The sequence below is a fragment of the Canis lupus genome, chromosome 15, assembly GCF_003254725.2.
Source record: "Canis lupus dingo isolate Sandy chromosome 15, ASM325472v2, whole genome shotgun sequence".
Lineage (NCBI taxonomy): Eukaryota > Metazoa > Chordata > Mammalia > Carnivora > Canidae > Canis > Canis lupus.
In genome coordinates this window covers 7,809,083-7,832,116 of record NC_064257.1, presented here as the reverse complement: position 1 = coordinate 7,832,116, position 23,034 = coordinate 7,809,083, and the positions used below count along the sequence as shown (strand labels likewise).

Sequence of the window (23,034 nt, the reverse complement as noted above, 5' to 3'; positions counted from 1 at the left end):
ACAATTTGCCGTGTCTCCCGTCTAAGAAAGACTGAAAGGTCCCCGCTATCTCTGGGTCTTCCTGTGGTGACTTCCATGGGTGACTGACTCCTCATTAGTCCATTCTCGGTCTCTCCAAGCAATGTGGAGGCAAGAAATCTCCAAAAGAAGGTTAAAATTTAGTGGCACGCGTAGGGAGCCAACGTGAGTCCCTTTTCGTTCATTGCTGGGCTCTGCTGTCCTCGAAGCCCTCTTCCTGTCTCTTTCTCTTCGGGAAAACGGGTCTGCACGGCTCTAGGAATTTCCCAAGAGGCAAGTGAGAATATGACATTAGAACCCGAGCTTCTTAAAATGCACGAAGAAGCCGTGCCATTCCAAGGCAACCTCTGGTGCATCTTTTGACCAAGTGACATGCTCTCTGCAAAGTGCATGAGCATCACCACCATTCCGTTTCGAGAAGAGTCACTAGTGGGGGAAGAGTCACTAGTGGGGGAAGGATCAGGAAAACTAGTGGAATATTCGGGTTTCAAAGAGGCATTTACACACACATGGAAGAGGAAAGGTGGGCTGGACATTATCACAATCACCGATTCTTTCCCGGCTCAACAGCCACGTCAGAGGTCACCTGGGAATAGGGCTTTGTGACAGAAGCCAGTTCTCTGTCCTCCTCTGTCCACTGTGATTTTTTTTTTTTTTTAGAAAGTCTGTTTTTTTTTTTTTAAAGATTTATTTATGATAGACATAGAGAGAGAGAGGCAGACACACAGGAGGAGGGAGAAGCAGGCTCCATGCCGGGAGCCCGATGTGGGACTCAATCCCGGGACTCCAGGATCGTGCCCTGGGCCAAAGGCAGACACTAAACCGCTGAGCCACCCAGGGATCCCCTCCACTGTGATTTTTATATAAATTCCTTAGTTTGTAATAATTTGTGATTCATAGAAAAGTCACAAAGACGGCACAGAGAATTACTGTATACCTTTCACTCAATTTCTCCTGATGTGAGCATCTTGCGTAACCATGGTAGCTGGACAAAATGAAGAGACGCACGCTGGCATTTTACTATTAACTAAACTACAGCCTTTATTTTGATTTCACCGGGTTTTCCACAAATGTTGTCTCCGTTCCAAGACCCAATCCAGGAAACCGCCTTGCACTGAGCGCCGTGATTTTTAATGTCTTGTAGGGGAACAAACACGGAGGGTGCACTGTGGCTGGTGTGACCGAGGCCCATATCCAAAAGGTCCTCTCTGACTTAATCCAGAGGATCTGCACCCGAATACCCCCTCCACCAGTCAGGAGAGGGGCCCCTGCAGGACCCAGGGCAGCACCCGGAGCCTGTTGTGCGGGGGTGGCCGACCTGCCCCTCCCGGCAGGTGCCTGTAGTCGGGCAGGAGAGAAGTGGGGGGACAGCGGGCCCAGCCACCAGCCCCTGCCCGCCTGCCTGCCTGCCTGCCGCCTCCGCGGGGTTGCTGAGCCCTCCCTCCCTCCCTCGCTCAACCCCCTCGCTTGTCTGTCCCCAGCGCCTGGTAATTAGGCTGTGTTTATTAAACCGTGGGCCCCGGCTCGGCTCCCCCGAACTCTGCTTACCGTAGATTTTCCTGCGAGGACTGCAGAGATCGTAAAAACAACAACCCACCTTGTCTCTTTGGCTTATTTACTAACTTGGCCATAAATAATCAGGGCGATTTGCATATTACTACTGGGCTTTTTATAGCACCGCACTCCTGCTCCAGCAGGCCAGCGGGGACCCGGCGAGGAACCCAGCTGCGCACCCGGCTGCCGGTCACCGGCCAGAGCAGCTTCCGACCACGGCCCCCCTTTAACCCAGGCCCTCCCTCCGCGGGCCCGAGAGCACAGAGGCAAGGGTGCGGGTGGGGACAGGCGTGGAGCAGAGCCACCGGCCAGGAGCAAGGGCGCCCAGGGGTACGGGCAGCTGCCCCTGCATCGTGTCCCTTTGAAAAGGGTGGTCCCTGTCCTGGGAGAGCGGAGGCCCCCACAGCCGGGCCAGCCACAGTCACTCCCTGCGCGACCTGGGCACATGTCCCCTCTCGGAGCCTCATTTCCTCTGATGCCGGCACAGAGTAAGGGGGCAGGACGGTGGTGATCTGAACACAAGCCCTCTCCGTTCCTCCGGCAATCAAGCAAAATTTATGAAGATAAAGAAGTCAAGACGCACTCGAAGGAGGAGGAAGGCATTCGCTGGCGGGCCGCGTCTGCAAGGCTGCGGGACTGGATGGAAACGCGTGCAGGCCGCGCAGCAGCAGGGGGACAGGGAGCCCGCCAGGCCCCGTTGCAGCTGGGGCGCCTCCCGGGGCCGCCGTCTGCAGGTCCTGGGGGCCAGGGTGGACAGCCCGAGGGTGCACACGGCCACCCCTTGCCCTAGTGCACACCCTGCACCCCGTGCTCTGCTTGGCCCCCTTCCCCAGGGAGCTGGCGCGGGAAAGCAGACGCCTCCTCCAGGGTCTGCTGGCAAAGGCCGCCGCCTCCCTCTCGGGCCCTTTGCCACATCTGTGCCGGGCAACCCCCCCTGCCCCCAGCCCACCCTTGGGACGCCCGGGGTCCTGCTGGGAAGACGGCTGCAGGCTCCTCCCCGCCCCCCGTGTATTTCCAGCAGGAACCTCGTCCAAAGCCGTAACCGCTTTGCTTGTTCCACCACTTGCTTAACTTCTCCCACTGGAGGCTGAATTCGGGGATGACCGGAACCGGCATCCGTGCGCCCCCACTGCTCTCGCAACGCCCTGCTGGCCCGGCCCGTGCATGCGACCACGTGGCCCTGACACGTCACAGGTCGCCCCCGGGGCTGGGAGAGCAGAAAGAAGGCGTGCACGTGGTTCCCGCCGCACACCCGCTCCTGGGTCTCTCACCTCCCTAATCCCCCTGCCCCAGATCCCTGGGGCCTGAGGCCCCATCAGCCGCCTGGACCATCACCTGGCGGGTCCCATCCTGTCTGCACTGGTTCCAACATCCACAACCCAGACCTCCCGCCATCATCCCAGGGCAACCTCTGTCCCGGCTTCTAGAAGCCACAGGCATAGCTGGGAAGCCCCTGCCTGGGGCTTTGCCACCCCCATGAGGTGGAGAAGAGAGACGAGAAAACACAGGGTGCTGGGCATTGACGGTGAGGACCAGTCCAGGAAGGCCCCGGAGAGATGCTCGGGGAGCAAGGAAGGTGAGCTCAGGAAGCCCCTGGGTCTCCTAGGTCAGCTACGTGGACATCCCGCAGGTGGACGAGGGGGACTGAAGACCCCGGAGATGATGCAGATGCCGACAAAGCAGCGGAGATGTCCCGGGAGTTGTTTCGAACTCGAGGTGGAGAGAGCAGGGCCTTGGGACGGAGTCGGGCATCGGGTGCACAAGCAGGTGATTTTTTCTTTTTTTTTAATTTTGAAGAAGGATAACAACCCAGCCTGGGTGTGCGCTGCAGGGAAGGAGCAGAGCGAGGGTGAATGCGAGGTGCAGAGGGCGATGCTCCGTGGGGACGAGTCCAAGGGAACGCACCTGAGAGCCCAGGAGAAGGGTGGCTGCCACCAAAGAAGGACGGATGGAACCTGGCAGGTGTGTGGGGCCCTGGCGGGGGGAGAGGAGACCCGCTCCTGAGCGTAGCACCCGCCCCACACAAACGTGCAAGGCCCCTCGACAAAAGTGATTAGGAATCTGAAGGCGACGACTGCAGAGCCTCAGTCCACCGGGGGCCCCTCCCCGGCACAGGGTCCCGGCCGACGGCACCGGTCACGCGCCCGTGAGGCTGCCCTGGCCACACACGGAGAAGCAAAGGGTGGGTGAAGCCAGGGGACAGGAAGAGGCTCGGGGAGGCCAGTGCAGGCATGAGGCTGGCCGCGGGACGGACGGGTCCGGGCGGTCCAGGCACAGGAGACCTCCCAGGGCGCCCTGACCGGGGCCGCCCAGCTCGCAGCGGCAGCTCCAGGGCCCCCGGCAGCGGAGGGGGGCCCTCAGCCCGGCCTCCCCAGCTCGTGCCTCCTGCAAAATCCAGCTCCTCTGTGAGCAGAGCCTCGAACCTGCCTTTCCAGGTGGTCAGAGGGTGGGCGCTTGCTGTGCACATGTCCTGAGCCTGCAGGACCCCCCACCCCCCCAGCCACGGCTCACGCTGTTCCCTACCAGGAGGGTCCTCCCTTGTCCCTTTCCAGCCCAGGCTGACGGATTCTCCCCAAAGCCCAGCGTGGGTCCTTCCAGGCCATCCTTTCATATAAAAACGCTGCCTCGCTACGACCACCCGGCCTCCGGTGGTCCTGCGGCCTTTTCCAGGTACGAGCACCCCCGGCGTCCTGTCCCTGCCTGCCCCTGCGGTGCCAAGCACCAGGGCGACCCGTGCAGGTGTCCCGGAGTCACAGCGGGGAGGGAGACCCCAGAACAGTGAGCTTGCTCCCGCCGGTCGAGGACAAACAGTCCTCAGAGAACAGCACGTCCAGCAGGCGCTGGCGGCCAACCTGGCCCAGGGTGCACGAGCGCCCGGGCGCCAACAGCGGCCCCTGGGGTGCCCACAGAACTGCTGATTCTCCAGGATTCTCCTTTACAACAGTCTGCACCCCCTGAGTTTTCTAGAATGAGCATCTATCTCTATCGTGGAAGCCCAGCATGGAAAGGGAGGGAAGGCCCGGGACGCAGAGGCCGGGGAGGCCATGGGGGTCGGCGGCTGAGCAGCCGGGTCTGCAGGGCGGCCTGTCCCCTGCCCCAGGCAGCCTGGGGCTCCTCCTCGGCGCCGTTCCCAGGCCAGCACTTCGGGATCCATGCAAGTCATGGGGCTCCCTGTGTCTTTTTTTTTTTTTTAATTCTCTTCCGCTTTATATTTTGTAAGAATTTAATTTTAAACTCTCTGGATGCCATCTTTTTTATCCTTTCAATTGATTCTTCGTGGGAACGTCGCACCCGAAACACATTGCACGTTGCTAATGCGGCAGGATTGAGGCTCCAGGAAGGCTCGGGAGCCACTGCTGGGCCGCACCGTGACCCCGCCCACCCCCAGCCGCACCCCATGTCCACCAGGAGCCCAGAGGCCCCAGCCACCCGCCTTCCCCGGGGGCCAGGGGAGCCAGCTGTCTGCAGCAGTCAGAGGCAGCTAAGGACACCAGAGAGGGTCCCTGGAGGCAGCGGCAAGAGCCGGGGATGGAAGCAAAGCTCGCCCCTCCCGCCCCTACAGCGGTGATTCCCGGGGGGCAGCTGGGCCCCCTCCAGGGGCCTGGACACGTCGGAAGGCATAATTCAGCTTCCAGGACGGGGGTGCTGCTGGGGGGCTGGGGGCCGCTGCACATCCTACCGCGTGGACGAGCTCCCCACCCCGAGGGCGTCCCGACGGTGTGCCAGGCTCCGTGCAGGGCCCTCCATGGGCAGCTTGGACCCTGGCCTGTCCTTAAGTGACCTGGACGCTCCTCGAGGCCCTGGCTTCTCCCAGGCGCCCACAGCCGCCGCTTACATTTCTGCAGGTGCCCTTCTCAAGCATGGGGCTGGGACCCAGCCCCCAAACCCCAATCCCAATGCCGCAGGCTTGCGTCCCTTAGCCTCCCGGTGCCTCGGCACCCTCACCTGTGAAATGGGAACCTCTGAGCATGGCAGTAAGGCTCGGGAGCATTAACAGCAGATCCTGGCAAGTGTCAATGCTCAGCGCCCGTCCCCGTCCCCGTCCCGCAGTGGAAGGAGCCATCAGGGAGTGGCATAGCCCACCTCGCCAGCAGCACCTGCCGCCCGCCACGCACCACTCCCAGCTCCAGCCCCACGGCCCCCCTGAGCCCTCACAACCTTAGTATCTGTTGGCTCAGCTCGGGGAGGTGGCCTGCGTCCGGCCTCTCAGTGTCGGCTGTGGGGTCCGGGTACGGGGTCCGTGCAGGGAGGCACCCAGCAGGGCAGAAGCCCACCATGCGGGGTCATGGGCCTCCCCTCAGACGGGCGCGGCACCTGAAAGCAAGCAGAGCGGCCTACTTGGGCCTTGGGGTGCGGGCCTCGCTGGGGCCTGAGGGGGGAACGGCCCCGGACCCGACCCCGCAGGCGCCTGGGCACTTGGAGGCAGCCTAGAGGCTTCAGCCTCCTGCCGTTTGGGTCACCAAGGGGCAGGTGCTGGTGGCGTCCACCTGGAGGGTCCCCGGCGCACAGGCCCAGCCGCTGCAGGTGGTCTGCATGTCCCGGCACCGTCGCGCTCATGCGGATCCTCCAAGGTGACCAAGCCGGGTGTCCCGCTGGGGCTGCGTCTCAGGACACAGGCCTGAGCTCGCCGCACTGAAGCCAGGGCCCGGAGGGCAGGGAAGATGGGCGGGGGCCTGAGAGCAGGGTGGGGGGCCGGGCAGCCCAGGGCACCCCGGGCCCTCCTCCCCCTGCAGCTGGCTTCCCGCTCCCGAGGACGGGAGCCCCGCTGCACGCGCCTGAACCTGCAGGGCGAACGGGCCCCATGAAGATCCCCGAGGAGCAGCCGCTAGAGGACGGCATCGCCCCAAAGCTCCACGTCTTGATTCGGGTCCGGGTTGGCCCAGGGACCCAGGGCTCAAAGCTGGGTGCCCGGGGTCTACATGTCGTCGCCAATCGGGGGAAAGGCACGCGGTTATCCGACACTGCGGGGACAGGGCCAGGAGAGCAGGGTCCGTGGGTGTCATCGGGCGCTCCTGGGGGTCCACGACCCCCACCCCGCTCCGGCCGGGGGCTCGGGACCAGGCCACACAGTGGTCGACACCACAGCTCTGCAGCCCGGCCTGGGTCTGAATCCTGGCTCGGCCGCTCGCCGGCTACGTCCCCTTGGCAAGTCACTCCAGCACCTGCTTGGGTTTCTATCCACAATACGGGGACAGTGATACCTTTGTCGGGGGGTTGTTGGGAGCCCCGGGTGGCACGCCGTGCATCAAGCTTAGAGCGCCAGGCACACACACAAGATATATGGTGGCGGGGGCGGGGGATGGGACAAAACCACACACACACATAAATGATGCACAAAAATAATTACAAAAATAATTTTGTGCACCTATAGATACATAGGTGTCTGCGTGCGCCTCTGTCACGTGCACACGTACTTGTGTATGTACAAACGCGGGCGCGGGTTAAGTTTCATCGGCAGGAACTGCCATCCCGAAGCAGGTTTTTTGTTCATCCCATCGTCCTCGCACTCGTTCCTTACCCCGCTCTCCGCCTTGGGCTTACCTGTCCTCCGGCATCCCCCAATCGCTTGCATCACAAGACACCGTCTAAGCTGGCAGAGGGAAGGGGCAAAGGCTGGGAGGGAGGTTCGGGACCAGCGACCACCGGTGTCGGCAACTGAGCCCGCGGAGATTCGGGCAGAAAGTCCCCGGGGCTCCCCCACCCTGCAGCGAAAGCCCATCGTCGCCAGTCCCCTAGCGGGCAGCCGGGGACGCCGCTGCAGGGGATGGGCCCCGTCACCATCCTGCGCCCTCACCTGTGCTCCCTTCCAGTGACTTGCAGCCCTGGGAAGCCGTGAGAGGGAAGCAGGTGGAGACGGCACGCGCACCCCAAGTCCACGCTTGCAGGGAGCACAGCGCACGCACACCAGTAGCCGTCGAAGCAGGATTGGGATGACGGAGCATCCTCGCGAATGCTCGGCAGCCGCGAGCACACACACGAACAGGTGCAGGCGTGAACCTGAGCCACGGACGCCTGGCCGCACAGGTCCTGCCTGCGTTCGTCTGCGCCTCGCTCTTCATTCCTACCCAGTTCCTCCTCGTTTAACAGACTCTACAGACGAAGGGCCAAGCGCTGGCATGTGGGCAACCGCAAGGCCGTCGTTCCGGGAGCTGCGGGCAGGGCCCCGGAGGCCACGCTGGCTGGGCCGCGAACCAGGCCGGCATCACCGACACGCTCACTGGACACACGGCCCCAGCCTTCGGAATCGGAGCGGACCCCGGGGTTAGCTGCCCGCCCGTTCACGTCTGCAAAGCACCCCCTAGACCCCCGTTTATCCGTCTTCTGCAACCCGGGGGCCCCTCGTGATCCACGTGAGATGATCGCTTCCTCCTCTGACATTTAAAATCATTGCAAGAATTGAATACGAGTGAAAGCAATGCTGGTTCTGAAGCTGCTTCTCCCACTGCGTGCAAGCGTCCACTCTGGCTCCTCACCCGGCACGTAGAAAGCGGCGCCACCTCCCCAACTCCAGGGGTCAAGGCCGAGGCTATGGCAAGCCCCCCCAGGTGGAGAATGAATTATCTAAAGAGCCTCAACCTCCCGGGTCGGGGCAGGAGGAGGCGGGGCCAATGCATGGCCCCGGGGGTGGAGGGGGGCAGCCCGAGAAGCCCTGGCTTCTTCACGGACCCCTCCAGAGGCGGGAAGCAGGGAGCCCCATTCCAGGCCAGGCAGGTGTCGGCAACGGCTCAAAGCCCGCCGCCCGGTCACGTCGGTCTCACTGCCCGCGTGCGGCCCCCGATGGCGGCTCTGCAGCCCTTTCCCGGGCCCCTGATAACAGCCATCGCTTCCCCCGAGGGCCTCCTTCCTCCAAGCAAACACCCCAGAGTCCTTCCGTGTCCATCTGGCAACACGAACGGGATATCCCTTCGGAGTCCTACTCGCTCTCCCTCGGAAGAACCCGCGTCTGTCACTGTCCCTCTACGGACACGGCCGGGAGGGAACATGCTTAAGCTCTGGGCTTTTCTTTTACACCCAACTTTGTCTCCACTGAAAAATGCATTCTTAGGGGGCACCCGGGTGGCTCAGCGGTTTAGCGCCGCCTTCGACCCAGGTCATGACCCTGGAGTCCCGGGATCCAGTCCTGTGTCGGGCTCCCGGCATGGAGCCTGCTTCTCCCTCTGCCTGTGTCTCTGCCTCTCTCTCTCTCATGAATAAATAAATAAAATATTTTTTAAAAAATGCATTCTTAGGGTAAAAATAACAGCTACGTGTCAGAAACATTTTAAAATAAATTAAAAAAAATTATTCACCATCCAGCCGTCCTAATACCTGGTTTTTGACGGTTTTTTTTTTTTTTTTGAAGATTTTATTTATTCATTCATGAGAGAGGCAGAGACACAGGCAGAGGGAGAAGCAGGCTCCATGCGGGGAGCCCGATGTGGGACTCGATCCCGGGTCCCCGGGGTCACGCCCTGGGCTGAAGGCGGACGCCCAACCGCTGAGCCCCCCGGGCTGTATTATCAGCGCCCCGATGCCCGCGTTACCAGCAGGCCACGGTTCCGCTGCCAGGGTTTCCGGCCTGAGTACCGTCCCTGGGTCGTGGCACACAATGCACAGGCAATTCCAGGGCCCTGCTCTGCCTTTAGGACTCCAAATGCTTTCTCTACTGCCACAGTCTCGACAGCACCCAGACACCCCCCTGCGGGGTCAGCCCCCAGGGATGCCCGACGAGGTCTGGGGACAACACGACAGCTTCTCCCCGCAAGGCTCTGCAGCGGCAGATCCCTCCACTCCGTTCGCGCCGTGTCCAGCGGGGTCACCCCTTGGGCTTCCGTGAGTGGAACCACCTCTTCCCTGCCGCACTTGAGTCACCTACTTTGGGGGAGCACCTAAATGCACGGGGTGTTCATTCCCTTATTCAGCACTGGGCACATGGTTGTGAGAAGGGCCACATCCCAAGGCCTGGCTGCCATACCGGCAGGGGGGGCTGTGCCTCGGTGAGCCCGATGGCTCGGCTCTCATGAGCTCATCCAGCTTCTGTCGCGGGGGTGACCCTAACGAGGCAACAGGCCCAGGACGGGGAAGAGGCAGGCACACACCCAGCGAGAACCCACGGCAGGCCAGGGCACGGGACGGGCAAGCAGGTGTGCACGGGGTCCTCCCTACAGGCCCGCGCTCCGCGGCTGAGGACACAGAAAGGAGGTCACGGAGCGAGGACTCTAACCCAGGGCTGCCCGGCCCCGGAACTCCGACTCCCTAAATGCAGAGCTCGTGAGACTCCGGCCTTCCCCGCCCCGACCCTCCACACGCTCTCGCAATTCAGGAGGCCGCTCGCACGGAGCCGCTCCCAACGGCGCCTTTCGGTGATCCCAGCAGCAGATAAATAATCAATAAAAGAGACAAAAGTAACAGAACAGCGTCTGGTCTCCGGGGCGCGAATGCATTTGGAAAAAGGTAAAAGGGGATTTTTCTACAGGAGCCCATCAGCCGGGAGCTCGACTGAGACACTCTTCACCTGGCCAGCGCGCGGACACGGGTGACGGGCACCTCGCAGACTGCGCCCCGGCGCCCACTCAGGCGGCTACCGTATCGCCACCAGGCTTTGAAGATGTCGCCTCCCCTCTCATAATTACTCGAGGCAATCAGCACCAACTGATCAATCAAACAAAGAAAATTGCAGGTTTGAAGCTTTAATTAAATCTATCCGGCACTCTCTAATTAAAGAAAATCTTTACTCTTCTATGTGCTCCAAGATAGAAGGAACCCACTCCCCCAGGTCCTGCGAAGCGTCCGCCGCGTGGGGGCCCTCACCCCGTGGGAGCCACAGGAGGGGCCCGGCGGGGGCAAGGCAGGCTTCCCGGGCTGCTCCCCGCCTCGCCACGTGGAGGTACGTTCTGGGGAGGAGGACGGGGCGGCCCCGGGCACAGAAACCCTGTTTCTGGAAGGTTCCCTCACGGCCCTCCACGTCCTTCGGGACTGCTGAGCCTGCTCTCCCGCCCCCAGTGGACCTGCAGTCCAGGCGGCTGGAGGGCGCCGCTCGGAGCGGGTGAGGACTCGGCCACCCATGGGGGTCCCCCCTTCATTCAGCAGAAGCTCAGCGTTCTCCTCTGTGAAACGGGACCAAAGTCAAGGCCAGTCGCAGATTCCTGGGGAGGCAAGTGACACTGTGCCTGGGGAGCATGAGCCTCTCACGGGGTGGGAAGAGCACCCTTGAGCGCTCAGAGGGAGGAGCCTTGGAGCTCTTCCGGGCTTCAGCTCCACCCTTCCGAGGGCCTGGGAGGGCCAGCGACGGCCTCCTGCCAGGGCGCACCTGCAGCTGCAACGGGTCACCTTTCTCCTTCGCCTTGTAGGGTTTACAGAAGGCTGAGCACGGCCTGCGATGGGCGGGACCCCGGAAACACCCGGGGTGGCATGTGCCTCTGGCCATTGGCCGGGTCATCACGAAGTGTCAGCATCAAGAGGTCAGGAATCGCTTTTCAGGGGCTCCGGGTGGCTCCCAGGCGAGCGTCTGCCTTCGGGCCAGGTCATGCCAAGCCCCGCATCGGGGTCCCTGCACAGTGAGGAGCCTGCTTCTTCCTCTCTCCCTGGCTTGTACACGCTCTCTCAAATAAATAAAATTCAAAAAAAAAAATTGCTTCTCTGACCCCACCTGCCGACCACACTGCCTTCATTGCTTCTCTCTTCCTGCCCCGACACCCCCATCAGCGGCAGCCCCCGGAGGACAGGGGCCACGACGTGCGCCCGAGCATCCTTCAGGTCAGCTGAAGCTACTGATAAATATATTTCCTCCTTAAATTTCCTTAGTACAACCTGCTGGGCCCCGAGAAGGAAACACATGTAAAACCCATAACCCAACGGAGCAGGTGCGTCTGGGGCCACCTGAACATGGGTGGGGGGACACCCGACCCACTTTGTTCCCAGTTGCTACACAAGAGTCCCCTTCATGACACGGCTCCCTGGGCCACCCTATTAAAACCTTATTCATGGGCCCCTGGGGGCTCAGCGGTGGAGCATCTGCCTTCGGCCCAGGGTGTGACCCTGGGGTCCTGGGATCAAGTCCCGCGTCGGGCTCCCTGCATGGAGCCTGCTTCTCCCTTTGCCTGTGTTTCTGCCTCTCTCTCTGTCTCTGTCTCTCATGAATAAATAAATAAAACTTTTGAAAAAATAAGAAATAATAAAACCTCATTCCTTACACTTCACACTGCTGCCCGGACGTGTGTTTCCTCCATAGCGCTGATCTTCAATAACTTAAACAAGTGACGTCTGTAAGACTAAGGCAAGAGGAACTGAGTGTAATCTCCATACTCCAGTTGAAAAAGTCGTTTCCCATGGGGGCGCAGGTCACGAGTTCTGGTACCACTATCCATGCATCCTGCAAATGAACGATTACATACACGCACGGCAGATGGGGGCAGCCAGGGGTCTCGCGGTTGGAGTGGGAGGTTCCAGATAAGCCAGGGAAGGAGGCTAGAATGATCCAGGTGGTCCTGCACCTGGGTTGGCGACATCGGCGTGAAGTCATGTTTAGAGTCACAGTCATGTAGCAGAGACACAGATGCAAGTGAAAATATTTATAGGTACGTGTGTGTACGCTAACCCAGCTCCCTGCTGTCAGCAAAGAGGGCCCGGAAGCAGCGATGCCCCCAGGTGATGAGCGCACGCAGAGCCACATCTTGGGTGCTGATAATGTTTTTCCAATCAAGGGAACCTGAGCTCTTTTCTCCCGAGAGCGTGTGCGAAACAGCAGCACCATCGACATCCTCAACAACATCGACGTCCTCAACATCGACATCCTCAACAACACTGACGTCCTCAACAACGACCAACGACGACAATGGGCACCATCAAAGGAGACACGCGGAGCCAACGAAAGGAGCACCCAGTGGCCAGGGCTGGAACAATCTGGGCCACAAAATGAACCAGTATTGGGTCATAACCCAGAGTATAAAATAACTACCTATGAAGCCACACTGACGTGAATAAATTAATAAATGGAAGAGAACAAGCAGGTGCAGAAGAAGGTCGCACAGTTCATGCATATGCTCTGCCGCAGGATGAAGCGTAACATGTCCTTGGATGTGGGACGCACGCGGTGACTTCCTTCCCAGACGAGGCGGGAGCAGGTCTCCATACAGGACCCCAGCCAGGCGATCGAGGGCACCGTCAACGGGGACGAGTCCTGTCGGTTGTACAGACCCTCAATGGGATGTGATGAAAACATCACCTTCCTTCGAAAAGTGCATGACTCCTCGGAGCACCTGGGTGGTTCAGTGGTCACGCCTCCGGCTGCCTCCTGGCTTGAGCTCCCGTCTTGATCTCAGCGTTGTGGGATCAAGCCCCACACAGACTCCATGGGATCGAGCCCCACATGGGCTCCATGCTCAGCACCGTCTGCTTGTCCCTCTCCCTCTACCCCTTCCCCCAACTTACAGGCTCGCTCTCTCAAATAAATAAATCAAATATCAAGCAATAAAAAAAAAACACAACTCCAGTCAAATCACGAGGAAAACGTCAGACAAATCCCAACTGCAGATCATCCTACAAAAACAAACAAACAAACAACAAACAAAAAAAAACAAAAAACAAAAACCAAAAAACAAAAAACAAAAACAAAAAAAAAACAATCCGACCAGGACTCCTCAAAAGTGTCCATTCATCCCAAACAAGTCTGAGAAAAACGCCACAACCCAAAGGAGCCTAAGGATCTGGGGAGCCTGGGTGAGATCCTGGAACAGAAGGACGTTAGGTAAAAAGCAAGGAAATCTGGATGAAACACGATCCTGGGTTAGTGATAGTAAATCGGCATAGGTTCCTCAATTGTGACAAATGTACCGCACGAATGGGAGATGCTGATAACAAGGGAACCCGAGTGAGCCACATGGAGGGACTCTCCGTGCGTTTTTTGCGACTTTTCTGTAAATCTATTTCTTCCTGCATGGTTCAATTAAAAGATGTTCTTTTTTTTTTTTTAAAAGATTTATTTATTTATTTATTCATGAGAGACACAGAGAGAGAGAGAGAGAGAGAGAGAGGCAGAGGCACAGGCAGAGGGAGAAGCAGGCTCCATGCACCGGGAGCCTGACGCAGGACTCGATCCCGGGACTCCAGGATCGCGCCCTGAGCCAAAGGCAGGCGCTAAACCATTGAGCCACCCAGGGATCCCCAAAAGACTCTTCTTTAAAAAAAAAAAAATGAAAAAAAATCAAGGCTCCCTCCTGCTCTGGTTTGGAAGACAGACGGCAGACCAGGCGGGAGGCTGCCGTATAACAAGGCGACGGGCCGCGGGGCCGGGGGGCACCAGGAGGTGGCTGCGGATGTGGCTGGAAGAGCCGAGCCTCGGATGCGACAAGGCGACGGGTCTCCCGAGGGTTCATGTGTGCCCCACGCCTCGCGGGGTCGCTGGATATTTCACAGCTTCCCCACGACGTGGTTGCTGCTGGAATCCCGACTCCGAGGGCAGAGGCCCTGGTACCCAGAGAGACGTGGGCCCCCTCCGAGCCACAGCCAGTGAGTGGCGGCAGCGCAGGGACACGCGTGGAGGCCGGCTGACCGCGGGGCCCGTCCTGCTCTGGGCCGGGGCCGGGGCCGGGGCCGCAGGGCGGGGGTGGGATGACAGCCGGACCTGGGGGGCCAGGGAGAGCCCCCCCAGAAGCCAGGAGCGCAACCAACCACTCTACACAAATCCCTCAGTGTGCGTCCATGGCCTCAGAGCGCAGACCATCCAGGAGCTCCGTGTCCCCAAACAAGACCACACGCCAACTCCAGGGAGCTCGGGGATGCCGCTCCTCGAATGCCCACCTGCCACTGGCAGTTCTAGAGCAAACTGCTTCACGGCAAAGCCCCCGAGCCAGCGAGGGCTCAGACGCCAGCGACGGAGGGACGACGGGCCTCGGGCCCTCGGGGACGCAGGCCAAGCGCCACTTGGGCAGGATGCAGCCCGTCGGCAGCAGATGGGGGCTCCGGTGCACACGGCCACCCGGGAAGAAGGGGGTGCGTGAGATGGCAGCGAGTGGTCGTGGGCCTGCGGGGGGGTCCACGCGGCGCCTGCGCTCACTCGGGCTCCATGGGGCCTTCGACTCTGGCTGCTGCTGCAATGACTGACTTTGACCTTGAGCCACGGGGTCCTCCTGGGCACGGCGAGATGGCTCAGGGCCCCGACGCTGCTGCCCGCCTGGCCTCACGCATCCTCAGCTGCCAAGCCCCCTCCCCACCCACCCATGACGCGTCTACCCACACCCGCCCCCGGCGTTAGGTCACGGAGCCCATGGCTGCCCCAGGGGCCACGGCGGCTGGTTTCCTGAGCCCAGGCCAGGCAGGCCCTGTCTCCCCCTCCTCCCAGCAGCGGTGTCCTCGGCTTCGTGCAGACTTGTGCGCACTTGGCTGTCTAGCAGACCTGGGAGCCTGAACGTGGCCCACGCTCCAGGGCACGGGGCCTCTCGTTGAGACTCGGTGTCCTTAGCGATAAGAATGGAGGCAGCAACTCTCTCCCCCCACCCCCCGCCCGAGAAAGCCGTGCAGATTCAATGAGATTCGGTTCCCAGAGCACCTGGCATGACAGGCACATATTGATTCCAACCCCCGGCTCTCCTCCAATTCCATCTAAGGTGTCATAGCTCACGGCCCTGGGCCATAAGCAGAACGTTCCACCCAGAACCCTGTGGTATTTCCTGGCCCCGTGCAGCTGCCCAGGTACTCTGGACCCATAGGAATGACCAGAGAATTTATGGGGGACCTTATGCACCCCATAAAGCTCCTCAAAGCTTGCTGGTGAAAGATCATGAGCCCAGGGACACAGGCCGCCCTGTCCCAGGCTGTCCCTTCCAGCCCCATCCAGCAGGCCTGGGCTTCCATGCACTTCAGCGGACTCTACTAACCACGGATGACTTTCCTGATTAAACACAAAGCTCAAATAAATAAATAATAAAATAAAATGAAATAAAATAAAATAAAATAATAAATAAAATAAAATTAAATCAAATTAAATAAAACAAAACACAAAGCTCCTACCAACAGGTTTGCCTCTGGATGGCAAATCCGCCAGCATTTAGGGTGAATCAAACATATTTACTTTTCAGATGTTAGGGGCTTGATAAAATCCATAATGCCTTTGGCCTCAAGCCCTCTTCCTATTAATTATTAAGCCCTTGTGTGTTTCGAGGGTAATTGAATCCATGTTTCTAATTAGTTTACACTTAATTCATCAGAACAATTTTTTAAAGGGCTGATGGATGTCCCAATAAGCCTCACGGGCAGTTTAATGAATCTTTATTTAAAAAAGAAATTGGACACACACCAAACTGTTCACAGCGGTCACCTCCTGGGAGCGAGGCTGGGATGAGGGTCTGGAGAAGGAGGCACTTATGAGGTTTGACCCCACACACCGCAGGATCGCTGGGCTCCCCCAAAGTACTGAGCACTTATCACTTCCGCTATCTTAAAGAAACTGCTTTAAAAGGAATGAATTCTTTTAAAAGGAAACGAAACGGATGCAAATGAATCCGAAGGAGTAAGGAAGCAATTTGGTGTGGAGGGAATTAAAAGCCTTGTTTCTGGCTCCAGGAGCCCCGTGGTCGGTCCATTCCCACAGGTAAGAGACCATGAGCAGGTAGGAGACCTCGGAGATGCTCATCTCACTCCTGCCATGAAAAGTGATCCTATTTCCCGGTGGTGCCGTTGAATGATTAGGTAACACCGAGAATGCCCGTTTAGGACTTTCTGCTATGTCTCCTCTGGCATTAGAACTCATGCCACGAAAAATAAAAAAATTAAATAAATAAATAAATAAATAAATAATAAATAAATATTAAAAAATTAAAAAATTAAAAAATTAAAAAAAAAGAACTCATGCCAGGCTCCCCAGCTCGGCACGTGGGGTCCCCGGGGATCTCTCCACTCCGACCCATCCAGGATGAGCCCACGGTCGTCCTATATCCCTCACCTTCTCTGCCTTACTGGGCCTGCACACGTACTAGTCTCCCGGCTTGAAGCACGGACCTCATCCCTCCCTCCATGCCCCGTCAGGCAACCTTAAACGCCACGGAACATTCATTCATTCATCCATCCATTCATTCATTCATTGTGCAGGCCAGGCCCTGGAGATACGATGGAAGGTAAGACACAAACAATCTCCGCAGTCAAGGCGTTTACAGTCCTATGGGACATAAACAATCACACACCCCCTCGTGTAAAGCCTCGAACGATGGACGCGTGGTAAACCCAGGAGCGTAAGCCGGAGGGTCTGACCGGGTTGAGGACGGGGGTCTCAGAGGAGTCCCGAGGGAGGAACTCAGGAGTGAGGTGGGGTAGGAAAGAATGAGCAACCCTCACGGGGGTAGATGGCGGGAGGGCAGCCCGGGCCCTACATCAGCACCTACAAGGGCCCGCCCAAGGCTACGGCTGCCCCGGCCACTGCGTGGAACGCCCGGGACTGGCCGCCGTGCATCTCTCTGCCTCCCCGAAGACCCTGTGAGTCCCCTGAGAGCAGAGGCTGTTGGGTGACTGCTGTGCCCCGGACACGTGGGGTTCCTGGTAGGCAGTCAATGCCATGAATGCGTGCGCCTGGCCGGTTGGGGGGGGCCTTACCACCCCTCCCCTCCCCCTTGGTCCCCACGGGCCTGCCCAGCACAGCACAGCACACTCTCCAGGCTGTCTCCGAGGACAGCCCTACTGACATGCAGGGAACACTTTTTTTTTTTTTTAACATTTTATTTATTTATTCACAGAGACAGACAAGGAGAGAGAGAGAGAGATGCAGAGACACAGGCAGAGGGAGAAGCAGGCTCCACGCAGGGAGCCCAACACGGGAGTCGATCCCGGGATTCCAGAATCACACCCTGGACTGAGGCGGAACTAAACTGCTGAGCCACCCGGGCTGCCCCAGGGAACACTTCTAAAGGAATCCAAACAGGCAGGTCCTTCGGGGGCTTCTGATGAGACACATATTGATCCAAGAAGATGGTAAATCTGGCGAATTTGTGGAGTTATTTTCACAACTTGCAAACAGGTGTCTAACGCCAGTTGAGTGACATCTGCAACCAGCTCCAAACGACCCGAACTGCTTCCCATCTCAGGCGGATGACGGGGTGCATACTGCCGGTGATTGGGGGGAAGACTTGTAGTGTTTCCCACAACCTGAGGCCAAATGCCTGAACTAAGGGGGGCTTAGCCGCGCTGACCCGGCGCAGTCATCGGCAGCGCCCCTGAACCCTCCGACGCCTGCTCGGCGAGGCCGTTCATCAGCAGTGTGTCCGCAGATTTCCGTCTGCTTGCGTGTCATTAGAAAACTCCATCCCACAGTCAACTGCAATGCAACGGGACGTTTGCCAGCATGGACAGGCCGTCTAATTGCGCCAGAGCAGGGACGTGGGGACTGTGTCAGTACCTCACCAGCAGAGCTGACGCTGCACCATCCGGAGCCTCTTTGTTCTTTCCTTGCTAATTTCCAAACTCCGACGGGCTCCACGGCTTTCAAGACCAGCTTCCACTCTCGCTTCCCACCCTGATCCATTATGAGAAGAATCTGATCAGCTCCTATTGTAAATTTAATTTCAAGCAGCCAGACGCTGCCTTCTGGCACCCTGGGATGTGGCTGCTTGTGAATAGCTCTAGATGAAATGTGAGATGCTTTCAAGAAGATGGCTCTGAACTCCTGGTAGAGAAAGGGAGTCGCTGGGAGATGAATGGCATCTGCATATAGAACGAGCTGTGCGCAGTGTGTCTACCGGCACCTCTTCATTAGCGATGCCAGGTGCAGCTGTCAGCACGGAGCATCACTGAGCTCCCCATTTTGCTGGGGAGGAAACTGAGGCTCAGATGGGTTGGCTCCTTGTCCAAGGTCATCGATATAGAAATAGGATTCGAACCTACGTATGTCAGATGCCAAGGCCTTCATTCCTCCATCACCTCCATTGGATTTTGCCCCGTCAGTACCATGGGCATGTGTCCCCAGGGGCGGTCCTAGGCATGGCCGGATGTTTAGCCTTGACCCCAACATGTCAAAGTGCCCCCTCCAGTTGTAACACCCAAAAATGCCCCCGGACACTCTGCCAAATGTCCCTGGGGGGTTGGGAACCATGGCTCTACCCTGACTTACACATTGACTGGGAGGCTGTGTGTCTTTTTGCTTAATTGTGTTTTCTGATTTTCTTCTACAAATACACGAGTATTCCTTTTGTTTCTATCTTGTCAGAATCCCAAGCGGTTTACACATGTTATTTAACTCCATCCTCCCCCAACCAACCTACAAAGCAGACGTTGATATACCCACTTCATAGATGGGGATGCTGAGGCTAAGAGTCAGAGTGATTGGCAGAGGCCCAGTAGCGAAGGGCCAGCCAGCACTCAAGCTCACGTCATCCACAGCAAAATGTCACAGAAGCCCCGACTTTCAGCCGCAAGGAGCTTAGAATCTAACCAGGACGGAAGCTTGTGGCTCATACACACCCCGTGAGCAAGCAGCCAGAGAAGCCTTAAAGGGGGCTGGGGCTTGAGGCGAGGAGGTGCTGGAATGCATCTACGAATCAAGAAAGGTCAGCGTCAGAGCAAGAGGAGAAGAAGAGAAGAGAAATGCATCCCAAATACACAGGCAGCAGAACCGCAAAACTCGAATTTTGCCTGCAGAGTTGTAGACAATAAACATGGAAAGCCACTGGCTATAGAGGCCGAGAGAAAGTCACTGCAGACATCCTGGTGGTCCTGCCCAGTGCCGGGCGGCCGTGGCCACAGTAAAGCCACTGCAGTGAGTGACTCCCCCGAGCCCGATTCCTCCTCCTTCAGGGTCTGTGCTCCCCACCTGCAGTCCTCTGATCTAAAAAGTCGACAGACTCAGTATCAGGACAGACAGCAGGGCCTTCTAGAACACTCCAAATTCCTAGGTTCTGGGCACAGAAGGCTGGGGAAGGATGCAAATACCATTGATGGAGCACGAAGGGATCTGCAGCAGGTGGCTCCCATGCAAGCACCTGGAGGATGGGCAACGATGGGCACGGTGACTTCCATTTTATGGATGAGGCCCCAAGACCTTACACAGGTCACAGGATTAATACATGGAGAACCTACCTGGGGATAAATTTAGGGCTGCCCCCATTGTACTCTGCGGTTTCACAGGAAAAGAACATGAGAGGACATGAGCCTTCTGGTCCACTAAGCGAATAAAGAAAAACGCCGGTTCGGGAAAGACCCTGGCGTGCTGTGAGAACACCTTTTACTAGAGGCCAGGATGCGCCGTACGCTGATTTTGCTTGTTTTCTGCTTCCAAGCCAGACGCTGCGGAGTCATCCTCCATCTCCTCCTTCCTGCCGCTTCGCAGTCCCTATAAATCCACCCTTCAGCTCAGAGACAATGCCTTGCCGGTAACCGTCACATAAAGTCACACATCTCTCTTCGTTGGTGTCGCACAGGCTACCACTGCCTCCCACCTGGTCTGCAGCCACGAGGCTGGCCCCTACTCCACGCCGTGTTCCCCCACTGCAGCCAGACTGTGCCCAAGTCCGCTGCCCAAAACCTTCATTCGAAAGGCACCCAGCACTGACCTGCAGTTAACGTCGCGCTTAACAGCGAAAGCCTCAATGTCTTAAGGTCAGGAGCAAAGCAAGGATGTCCAGGTTTATCACTTCTGTTCAGGATTGTACTAGAGAGCCCATCCAGGGCAATTAGGCAAAATAAATAAAAGACATTGAGATTGGAAAGGAAAAACTAAAACATTCATTCACAGATACAAGAAAAAAATACGTTAGAAATATTAATAACAAGTTCAACAAGGTCACGGGACATAAGTTCAATGCACAAAACCAAATGCATTTCGATTAGCAGTGAGTAACTCAAAAATAAAATAATATAAAATATTACATATTTTATAATATATATTAATATATATTATTTTATTTAATATTAATATTAACCCCCGGGGAGGTCAGCAGTTAAACGTCTGCCTTCAGCTCAGGGCATGACCCCGGGGTCCCAGGATTAAGTCCTACATCAGACTCTCCCTGCAGGGAGCCTGCTTCTCCCTCTGCCTGTGTCTCTGCCTCTCTCTGTGTCCCTCATGAATAAATAAATAAAATCTTTTAAAAAATAAAATAATGTAAAATAAAAAGATAACTATATTCACAATAGCATCAAAAAGAACAAAAATGATAAAAGAAACTTGTAGTTCAAGATGAAGAGCCAAGCTAACATGTCAAACTCCCCTTCAACCTAAGCCCCTAGGTTCTCATGGAAATAATCGAAGGTATATTAAAAAGAGCTAATATAACTGTCCATTCTGGGAACTAGGAGAAAGAGACAGACACACTAAGGAATTTCTACAAGACGCAGTGCCAGTAAGACTCGATTAAGAAAAAGCCTAGGGATCCCTGGGTGGCGCAGCGGTTTGGCGCCTGCCTTTGGCCCAGGGCGCGATCCTGGAGACCCGGGATCGAATCCCACGTCAGGCTCCCGGTGCATGGAGCCTGCTTCTCCCTCTGCCTGTGTCTCTGCCTCTCTCTCTCTCTCTCTGTGTGACTATCATAAATAAATAAACATTTAAAAAAAGAAAAAGAAAAGAAAAAGCCTAGCTAAATAAATAATAAATAAATAAATAAATAAATAAATAAAAATTAAAAAAAAGAAAAAAGAAAAAGCCTAGCCAGACAAGATGCTGACGGAAAAACACCCCTTAAAACGTTTTTCCGAAGAAGAAACTTAACCCCTAGTAGAATCAAAATCACAGAAAAAGTAAAGAAAACTAGTACTTGCAAGTAGAGAAAAGGAAATGATAAGAGTAAGGAAACTTAAAAAGCATTAAGAATCATGCTGGAGCAAACATATAGATTGTCACCGAAAAATGTGGGTAAATGAAGCTTTCCTGTTAACTCTTAGGAAGGGTTTGAAATAGAAATCCAGGGCCGGGAGGTGGGCGGGGGGCGGGGGTGACGGTGACGGGCACTGAGGGGGGCACTTGAGGGGATGAGTACTGGGTGTTATTCTGTATGTTGATAAACTGAACACCAATAAAAAATAAATCTATAAAAAAAAGAAAGAAAAAAGAAATCCAGGGCCACCTGGGTTGCTCTGCAGGTTAAGCATCTGCCTTTTGCTCAGGATATGACCTTGGGGTCCTGGGATTGAGCCCTGAGTTGGGCTCCCTCTGCCTCTTACCCCACTCACGCTCTCACTCTCTCTCTCTCTCTCTGTGTGTGCCTCAAGTAAATAAATAAAATATTTTTAAAAATAAAAATAAAGAAATAAAAATCCAGGGCCACCTAGGTGCCTTTGGCTCAGGTCATGATCCTGGGGTCCTGGGATGGAGCCTGTATAGGGCCCCCTGCTTGCTTCTCTCCCTCTGCCCCTCCCCCCACACTTACGTGCTCTCTTTCTTTTGAATAAACAATTTTTTTTGAATCTTAAAAAAAATCCAATGATATGACGTCCTAATAGATATAACTAAAACAATGGCAGAAATAATAAACACAGAAAAATTGGGAAAGAGGACCCAATAAATGCAAACCTCCAGGAAAACGAAGGTGGTTATATTAGCATCAAAGAGAATTTAAGACAAAAAAAACAAAAAACGAAAAACCTGGGGGACTTAAAAAAAAAAACCTGGGGACTAAAGATAACTTTTGTATTGAAAGAAACATAAAATTCACTCTCGCTATCTCATGTTTAAATATACACACTGACGAGCATAGCCCCAAAATATATCGGGTAAAAACTTAGAAATAAAGGGGTAAATTGACAAGAACAATAGTGAAAATGCGAACACAATGCCTTGCTTATCCTTGACAAACAGCATTCAGACAAAAAGAAACTAGAAAAACGGCATAATGCTAATAACCCAAATTTTTTCACCAAAAAATTGTTTTTTTCAAATACTTATAGAACACATACCAAAAAAAATGATCTTCTGTGGGAAGAAAAAAGCCAGCAAATTCTCCAAAGTAGAAATGATCATCTGATCGTAACGTAATACAACTGGATAATAATGTTTCAAGTATAACAAACATTACGGGGACACCTGAGGGGGGAAAAGCCATAAATTCAAGGAAGGCACAAACCCACAATGAGAGACTCTTCCTAAAACAACGAGTATCCATCAAAATTTATGGGACACAAAGTCATACTTAGGGGAAAATGACTCTTAATGTTTTTGTGATCAAACAAGAAATAATGAAACCAATTCATGAAATCAGCAAAAGATCAACATTTGCCCAAGGTAAGAGGAAGAGAAGAATGAATAAAAATGGAAGCAGAAAGGAATGAGTTAGGTGACGGGGACAGGGAAACGCTGAGAGCCCTGCAGGGGGAAGGCTCGAAGGCCCGCGGCGTGGGCGACCTCCTGACAAGGCTAATTGGGTAAAAAGGAAGAAAACACCAACACGGAGGAGCACAGTGGAGGAACGAGCTGTGCTCGCACGCAGCAGACACGGCAACGATCCCAGGCTCTGGGAAGTGGATGGTCCCCCGACACCCGGGCGTCAAGCTGCGGACTCACGAGTAAGGACG

At 56.0% G+C, this 23,034-nt stretch overlaps 1 protein-coding gene across 1 annotated transcript in view; it reads right to left on the bottom strand.

The window, feature by feature from the left end:
- The window catches only part of CSMD2 (CUB and Sushi multiple domains 2), a 489,398-nt gene that overhangs the window by 409,241 nt on the left and 57,123 nt on the right, over window positions 1-23,034 (bottom strand). The gene's annotated exons all lie outside the window — the stretch shown is intronic.